Consider the following 8,892-nt stretch of genomic DNA (forward strand, 5'->3'; position numbering starts at 1 on the left):
ACGATGCCTACACATTATATAGACATGCATTCATTTGCTTCAAAACCAATAAACCTTTTACTCTTCATATCTCCATAAATCTATCCATTATCTACTAGGTAAGTATCAATATGTATATATATATATAGGTGGTAGCAAAATGAAGTTTAAATGGTCAACATATCATTTCAACTTTATTTCCCTTTTCTTCCAACATGTAACATAATCTCAAACTATTTTCTTCCCCCATACTTCAAATCATCATGCTTTTTTAATTGGGAATTACCAAGTATAGATGGCCCACACTATAATTGCCATGTAAAATCTACATTGATGTCAAAGAAAGATGTTATTACCAATTTAAAAAATTATGCATAATAGACCATGTCACGACCTAAGCCTGATAGGTTCTCCTTCCTAATCTGATTTGAATTAGGAAGTCTCTTGCAAGAACAGAGAACAAGAAGAGAGAATGAGTGTAAGAATTAGGAACAAAGAGATAAGAGAGAAGAAAGAAAGAAGAGAGATCAGAATTTCTGTAGTATCCTAGATAATCAATCCACGAAAGAATTGGACAATTTATACAAGGCATTAGAGGGGTAGATTCCCCTACAGAGGTAGGTCATACCTCCTATCACGGTTGTAACAACTTGCCTCTACCCCTAACTTGCTGCACATGGCAGCCCATGGCTTGTAACTAACTACTTTAACAACAATTACAATAGTAAAAATTAAAAATTGCTATAATTTATGGTTTCCCTCCTTTACTATTTTCTTTTCCTCAAGAAATGCTGAGGAGTCTGGCAAAGTTAGGGAATTGCTTAAGCAAGTCAGGTAGATACTCTGAAGTACTGCTATCCACCGGACTATTTTGCCACTTAACCAAGACCTGAATAAGAGGAGACCTTTTCTTGTACACCACCCTCCTCTCTAGTATAACCTTAGGTTCCACTGTTTTGTTAACCTCTTTAAGAAGGATAGGTAATGCAAGACTCATGGGTTATGCGCCCAATGACCTCTTTAAGAGGGAAACATGAAACACAGGGTGGATTTGCGATCCCTCTAAAAACAGTAAATGACATGCTACCTTTCCCACCTTAGCCTCTATGAGAAATGGTCCATAATACTTGGGGCTAAGTTTGGATACTTTTCCTAGAGTAATGGCCCTTATATGAGGCTAGCTCAGTCTCAAATATATCTCTTCCCCTACTATAACTCCCTCTCACTTCTTCTCTTATCTGTGAATTGTTTCATTATGTTTTGAGCTAATGCTAGCTCTTGTTTCAGCTGTTGTAACACCTTATTTCTCTACTGTAGGTAGTCTTCCACAGTTGCCACACTAGTTCCTCCTCCCACAATAGGAAAAACAGGTGGTTTGTACCCAAATAAGGCCTTAAATGGGGACATTTTTGAGTGAGGAATGGTGGTTAATGTTGTACCACCATTGAGTCAAAGACAACCACCTATGCCACCCTTTTGGTTGTAGGAAACAAATACACCTTAAGTAAGTTTCTAGACTTTGGTTTACCCATCAGATTAGGGATGATAGGTTGTGGACATGTTCAATTTGGTTCCCAAAGCCTTTATCAGTTCCTACCATATCACACTAGTAAAGATCCTATCTTGATATGAAATAATGTACCTAGGAGTCCCATGTAGCTTCACCACCCAATCCAAGAGAGCCCTAGCCACCTCTTGAGTTGTATAAGGATGAGTTAACGCTATGAAGTGGCAAACTTGGTTAGCTGATGTACCACCACCAATATACTAATCCTTACCTTCTGATTTTGGAAACCCTTCCACGAAATCCATGGACACACTAGACCATGTTTGGTCGGGAATAAGCAAGGGTTGCAATGGCCCCGAATAAGCCATTGTTTCTGACTTACATCTCTTGCAAGTGTCACAAGCCAACACAAACCCTTTAACTTCTATCTTTATTCTTAGCTAATGAAATAATTGTCTAACCCGTAGATAGGTATTTTAAAATCCTGAGTCCCCCTAAGGGAGATTCATGTGAGGTTTGAATTATCTTTCTCTTGAGATCTGCATTGTTCCCAATCACCATTCTACCCTGATATCTCAACATACCCTCCACCAAGTTGTACCCATTTGCCTCAATGGCCACAATAACCAATCTTTCCAAGAACTCTTTTACCTTCTCATCTCCCTCATAGCTATTTATCACCTCATGGTACCACTTAGGAACCACCATGGTTATAGCTGTTGAACTTCCTTCTTCATAGCATGGGGAGAGAGTATTAGTTGCTATATTTTTCTTCCCCTTTATGTATTGTATACTATAATCCAAACCCATAAGCTTGGCCATGCCTTTCTTTTGTAGCTGGGTTTGTAGTTTCTATTGCAACAAGAACTTCAAACTTTCATGATCTGTTTTAATTATAAACCTATCCCCTTCCAAATAGTGCCTCAATTTGTCCACGACCATCAACACAACTATAAACTCATTCTCATATATGCTGAGCACCAAGTGCTTAGGGCTCAAGACTTGTCTTAATAATGCAAATGGCATTCTTTCCAACACCAACACGGCCCCAATACTTGTTCCACTTGCATCTATTTCTAGAATAAAAGGCTTGCTAAAATCAGGCAGCCCTAGTACAAGAACCCTACTCATAGATCCCTTTAGCTTCTCAAAATTTTCCTCTACTTCTAGTCCCCAATTGAAACCCCATTTCTTTAAAAGATCTGTTAAGGGTTTGCTAGTGACTCCATAGCCCTTCACAAACTGAGGATAATACCTGGTTAACCCCAAAAATCCCCTTAGAGCCCTCACCAAAGTAAGTCTTGTTCAAGAACCATAGCCTCTACCTTTCTAGGACATGTACTCACCCCATCCCTTGATATGATATGCCCCAAATATTCCACTTGGCCTTGACCAAAAGTACACTTAGATTTCTTAATAAAGAGTTGGTTAGACTCAAGGATCTTGAAAGTGGTTCTTAGGTGAGCCAAATGTTGGTCAAAGGTGGGGTTGTAAATAAGTATGTCATTAAAGAATACAAGTATAAATTTTTGAAGGTAGGGCTAAAAAATTCTATTCATGAGGGATTGAAAAGTGGTTAGGGCATTAGTGACCCCAAATGGCATCACCAAAAATTCAAAATGCCCATGGTAAGTCCTAAAGGTTGTCTTGTGCATATCCTTGGCCTTTATTTTGATTTGGTGGTAGCTCGAGCATAAGTCAAGCCTGGAAAAGAATTGGGCATGATGTAGCTTATCCAAAAGGTCTTCCATAAGGGTTATAGGGAACTTATCTTTGATGGTAATGGCATTAAGTTGGTGATAATCCACACAAAATCGCTATGATCCATCTTTTTTCTTGACTAATAGGACTGGGGAAACAAAAGGGCTTTGGTTAAGTCTAATGATAGATTATCGTACTATTTCCCTAACCATTTTCTCAATTTCAGTCTTTTGGATTAGGGGATAACGATAAGATCTGATGTTGATAGGCTCTGTGTTAAGTTTTAGGTTCATAACATGGTTAAACATTCTGGTAGGAGAGAGGGATGTGGATTCAATGAAAAGATCTTCATATTCTTTCAACAATTTTTTAATGAAATCTAAATAGTGTACATGATCAGGCATCCCCTAAGGTGTGCTAACTATCAAGAAGATTTCTCCCTGTACTTCCTTGTCGCCAAGGTCCTCCTCTATGGCCACAATAGAAAATAAATGTGTTAGTTGATTCCACTTGCCCTTGAATACCCTCTGCAACCTTTTCCCAGTGATCATTTTGCAAGTTCCAGCTTCTTTTCCCCCTGTTAATGTCATCTTCCTCTCTTCCTTCTCAAAGGAGACCTTCATATAGTTAAAATTGAAACTAATGGGGCTTACCCCCTTCATGCAATCCATAACAAAAACTACATCATAGCTCTCAACTGTAGTAGTCTTAGATCGGCCTCAAAGCTCTCCTCCTGCATTTCTTAAAAGAAGCCATTGCAGGCTGATTTGCTTACTACCCTGTTCCCATTGGCCACTGTCACATTCAAGGGTGGTGTTCCCAAGAGTTAACATCTCAACCTTTTGGCTATGCTTTCATCAAGAAAGCTGTGGGTGCTCCTACTATCTATTAGGATCATAAGGTTGCAGCCCTTAACTTAACCTTCCACCTTGATATTTTGTTATTGGCTACTCATTTCAAGGCATAAATAGAGATCTCTCCATTGTCCTCCTCACTAATTTCTTTGCAATCTCCCTCTTCTACCTTCTCCTGTACTTCCTCATCATCTCTTTCCAACAACATAATTTGCCTCTTGCATTGATGTCTGAAATGGTATTTATCCCCACATCGATAGCAAAGGCCAATTAGTCTTCTTTGCTCAATTAATTTCCCTCCATAAGGGGTAGAGCTTTATCCAACCACATTTTCAACCCATTATTGCCCTTCATGATATCCTGATTATAACTCCTTCCTCCCAAGTTAGATGTTCCCTATGCCACCCCCTTATATTGCTGCCTTTGCTCCTTCATTAAGGCCTTTACCACCATCTCTTACAACTACGCACTCTTAGATGCCTATTCCACTATTTGGGGACTCATCATGTTAACCATTCGAGAAGCTCCTCACTAAGACCACTCATAAAGCTTAACACAAAGTAAGCTTCCGAGAGATGAGGGTTATGGTTGACCATAAGGGATCTCAACTCTTTAAACCTTCGTAAGTAGGCTCCCACATCCCTAGTTTGTCTAAGCTTATAAAATTCTTCTATCACATCCATCATACTTATTTCCCCAAAAAACGCTTACACAGTTTCTTAGAGAATTCCTCCCAAGTATAGTCTTCTCTCACCCTAAGACGCCCTTGAAACCATGCATCCACTACTTCATTGAAGTATGCAGTGGCTAAGGATACCCTTGGCACCCTCGGTATGTTATACCAACTAAACATTCTCTCACATTTCCTTAACCACCACTGGGGGTTGGTTTCCTCAAATACTAGAATCTCCATCCGGGGCATGGGAAACCCTAGATGATGGGGATTAGTTTGATCGTTTCTTCCCCTGTCCATTATCCCTTCTAATTCTTCCTCCAGGTCTACCTCAATCTCAGAGGTTCCGTTCACCCAATGCATCCTATTCACTTATAAAATTGGTTCAATCCTCTCTTTAAGGGGAAAGTGAAGGGAGACTCTTACCGAGTTCTGGCTTGTAAACATCACCATGAACTGTTGTATTTGAGCTCCCATATATTCTCAAATTTGCGTAAGTGATCCATCCAACCTCAATTCCAGCCCTTCCATTTAGCTCTCCATCTTGAGATCCATTATCATGATTGCTTCATGATTACGAGTATTTTCGATCTCCTGTTGATCTACTCTGTTCTAGAATTCCATCATAGTCGAGCTGACTTATTGTAGCTGCGACTCAAAATTCTTCATACGGGTTCCCTCCCCTATCTAGTTAATCCAAGTAGAGCTCCGGCTAATAATCATTTCTCTGATACCAAATTTGTCACAGCCTAAGCTTGATAGGTTCTCTTTCCTAATTCAATTTGAATTAGGAAGTCTCTTGCAAGAACAGAGAACAAGAAGAAAGAAGGATAAGAAATGAGAGTGAGAATTAGGAAGAGAGATAAAAGAGAAGAAGGAAGAGAGATTAGAATTTTTGTAGTATTCTCGATAATCAATCCACGAAGGAATTGGAGAATTTATATAAGGCATTGGAGGGGTAGATTCCCCTACAAAGATGGGCCCTACCTCCTATCATGGTTGTAACAACCTACCTCTACCCCTAACCTCCTGCACATGGTAGCCCATGGCTTGTAACTAACTACTATAACAACAATTACAACAGTAAAAATTAAAAATTGCTATAATCTATGGTTTCCCTCGTGACAGACCACATTTAAAAAAAAATCTATCTAATAAGATCTTTTGAATTGCTAAATAAAGTTTTAATAAGTTTTGTGTTTTTTGTTTCTCAATTGAAATGTGTAGATCATACTTTATATAACATTTCACAGAGATATTTCTAAACTAATTAAAAGGTTTAACTTGATATTAAGCATCTACATAGAACTATTTCAACATTGGTGATTGAGATCATTATACTTGCAATGAAAATAAACAAACATTACTGTTTATGTAGATGTTACATGTAAATATAGATAGTAAATTACTATTTATTATAAACAAGAAAGAACACTTGCTAACTTTGCCTATCAACTCTTCGATTAGAACTCGTCCATAGGAGGGAAAAAATATCAATTATTTAATTGGAGGCACAACATGTAGAATTCAAAATGGCAAAGTAAACTCATATTGCCACATGTTCACATATGCAAACCTAACATCAAAATGCAAGGCACAAAAAAGAAGAAAAAAAGGCACCTTATGGTCTCATATGAAGCTTGATAAGAAGAAAAGAAAGAACCCATGATCTCATATGAAGCTTGATTCTTAAAGTTACTACAATAGAGAAAAATTAATGGCTTTTATTGGGACCTTGTATGCTCTTTTATGAAGAATTTCTACTTTTTACAATTATAGAAGGGATTTATAGACACAACAAATAATGAAGGTAAATATTATCCAAAAAATCCTATTTTACATTCACTTTAATCAAAATGTTAATTGCACATAACCTATGAAAGTGTGGTTGAAAACCCACTATCAATTTTGGGCACAATTGCGAGTACCAAATCTTTTGTTAAGCAAATTGAGAAAGATACCCATGTTATATGTAACAATCCACAAAATTCAATCAAATCTAACTTCAAAGCACCCAATTCAAGGCACAAACTAGAGAAATAAACAACTAAAAAAGAGTGATAGAGTAAATAAAACGATATTCCACCTCAAGAAAGTTCAAGGTTTCTCTATCAATCAAACAAATGAAATATGTCTATCTACACAAAATAAAATAAGATCTATAAGTGGCATAGGAGAGTAGGAGTTTACATCAAGACGATGCAGTAGCTCTTTAACAGAACAAGGGGGCTCCAAAACCCTTTTCCCCGTATCTATGAGGTCTTCTTGAAGCTCTTTCGCTATAGAAGGTGAAGCCATTACTGCTATGCAACCAAGTCACCTTTTAGAATAAAAAATGCAAACATAGATTCACGATCGGTGTTGATTATATATATAAATACCTGAAAATGTAGGAATGATTTGGGGATTTTCTGCAAAATGGCCTTAGGGTTGGACTTTGGGGAAACGATGGTGTCATTAAATTCACTATTTGGAGATTGGAGTTAGAAGGAATAGTCGAGCAAATGATGCCATGAGTTGCAATTTACGATTCTACCCTTACTTGTTTTAGTTTCACGGTAGACAAGTTGGAAATGCCATTCAATGCATCTTAAGTATTCAGTGAAGATGATGATCATCATCATCATCATCAAGATTAATTAATCCATGGTGCTTACTATAACAAAACATAAATTCCCAATCTCAATAAAAATGATTGATTACTTATGAGTTTATATAAAACTAATGAAATAGAACATTAATATCCATAATCTACAAAATGAAATCCCTAAATTGTTGAAATTAAAACCTTAAGGAAGATTTATCTCGTAATGAATTTTTCTTTCAGCATTAAATCTTGAGTTTTGCTACTATAACATTTGGCTCTCTGATGCATGTGAATTAACATTGGCAAGTGCACCAATCGCTCAAGTAATATAGAAAGTGAGTATTGTATCATCCCACGAGGATTGTGATCAAATAAGTACTAAAACATTTATTAATATAAATTTTATTTGGAAAATTAAATTTATAAGTTGGAGAATTAAATAATAAAAAATAAATAGGAAAATTAAAAACTAATTACGAGATTTAATATGGAGAGAAAATGCTCCAGGACATAGGCTCACCAAACCAACGTAATGTAGACTTTAAATTAAAATGTTAACAAGAAGAATATTTATTCATGTGACAACAAAATTTTCTAAATTATTCAATAGAATTCTTTCTCAAGATATTTCAATCTACTTTCACCTATTAACCTATTATATCTCTTAAAAGAAATGTACACCCAAGGGGGGGGGGTGAATTGGGTGTATTAAAGCTTTTTCTATTTGAAGAAATTTTATACAAAACTATTTGAACTTTTATGCCTTTGAAAACTAATGCTTTGAGTATAAAATTGATAATGAACAATGTATGAAAAATCAAATGTAAATGAATGCACAAAAGATTAAACTTGCTAAAATTCAAAACAAAGTAAAGAATGCAACACATAATATTTATAGTGGTTCGGCTCAACCCGGCCTACTCCACTACCTTAGCTCCTCACTAAGGATTTTTCAATAGTTCACTAATTGTTTAGCTTTTGCAGGTTAAGATATTACTTTACCTTTTGCAAGCTCAATTGAAACTTTCATTTTTATAGGCTAAGCAGTAACCATTTACACAGCTTTTACAAGGAGTAGGTGGAACCTTTACAAGTGCTTTTTGAAAGCTCAAGTACAAAACTTTTCATCTTAAACAAGATAAGAAGAGATACAGTTGGATCACTCGAAGAAGATTATATAGGATAGCACTTAAAACAATAATGAGGCTTCTCATAAAGAAATGACATATTGTAAAGATATAAGAATAGGACCACTCTCTCTCATATATTCAATGAATAAATAGAGGATGTATGCATAAAAGCTTTCTTTGCTTGAGAGTGGTATTAGAAGATTTTAAGATTAGCTTCTCTCTCTCTTCTTATCTTGAATCTCTACTCTTGCTTTTCTTTTTGATCCTACATTGCTATTGACCTTTTGTCTAGTGGGTAAAATCTTCATTCTTGAAATTTTGTACAAATATTTCGTTTCCTTTGATAGAATAATGGTTAGTATATACTTCAAATTTCATGCCATATGAGAAACATTCCTTTTTTCTTTGACATATTTTTCAAATTTCATGATACTATTGCTTGATTACAACACTTGAAATTT

This window comes from Diospyros lotus, chromosome 14 (genome assembly GCF_014633365.1).
Source record: "Diospyros lotus cultivar Yz01 chromosome 14, ASM1463336v1, whole genome shotgun sequence".
In the NCBI taxonomy this organism is placed as follows: Eukaryota; Viridiplantae; Streptophyta; class Magnoliopsida; order Ericales; family Ebenaceae; genus Diospyros; species Diospyros lotus.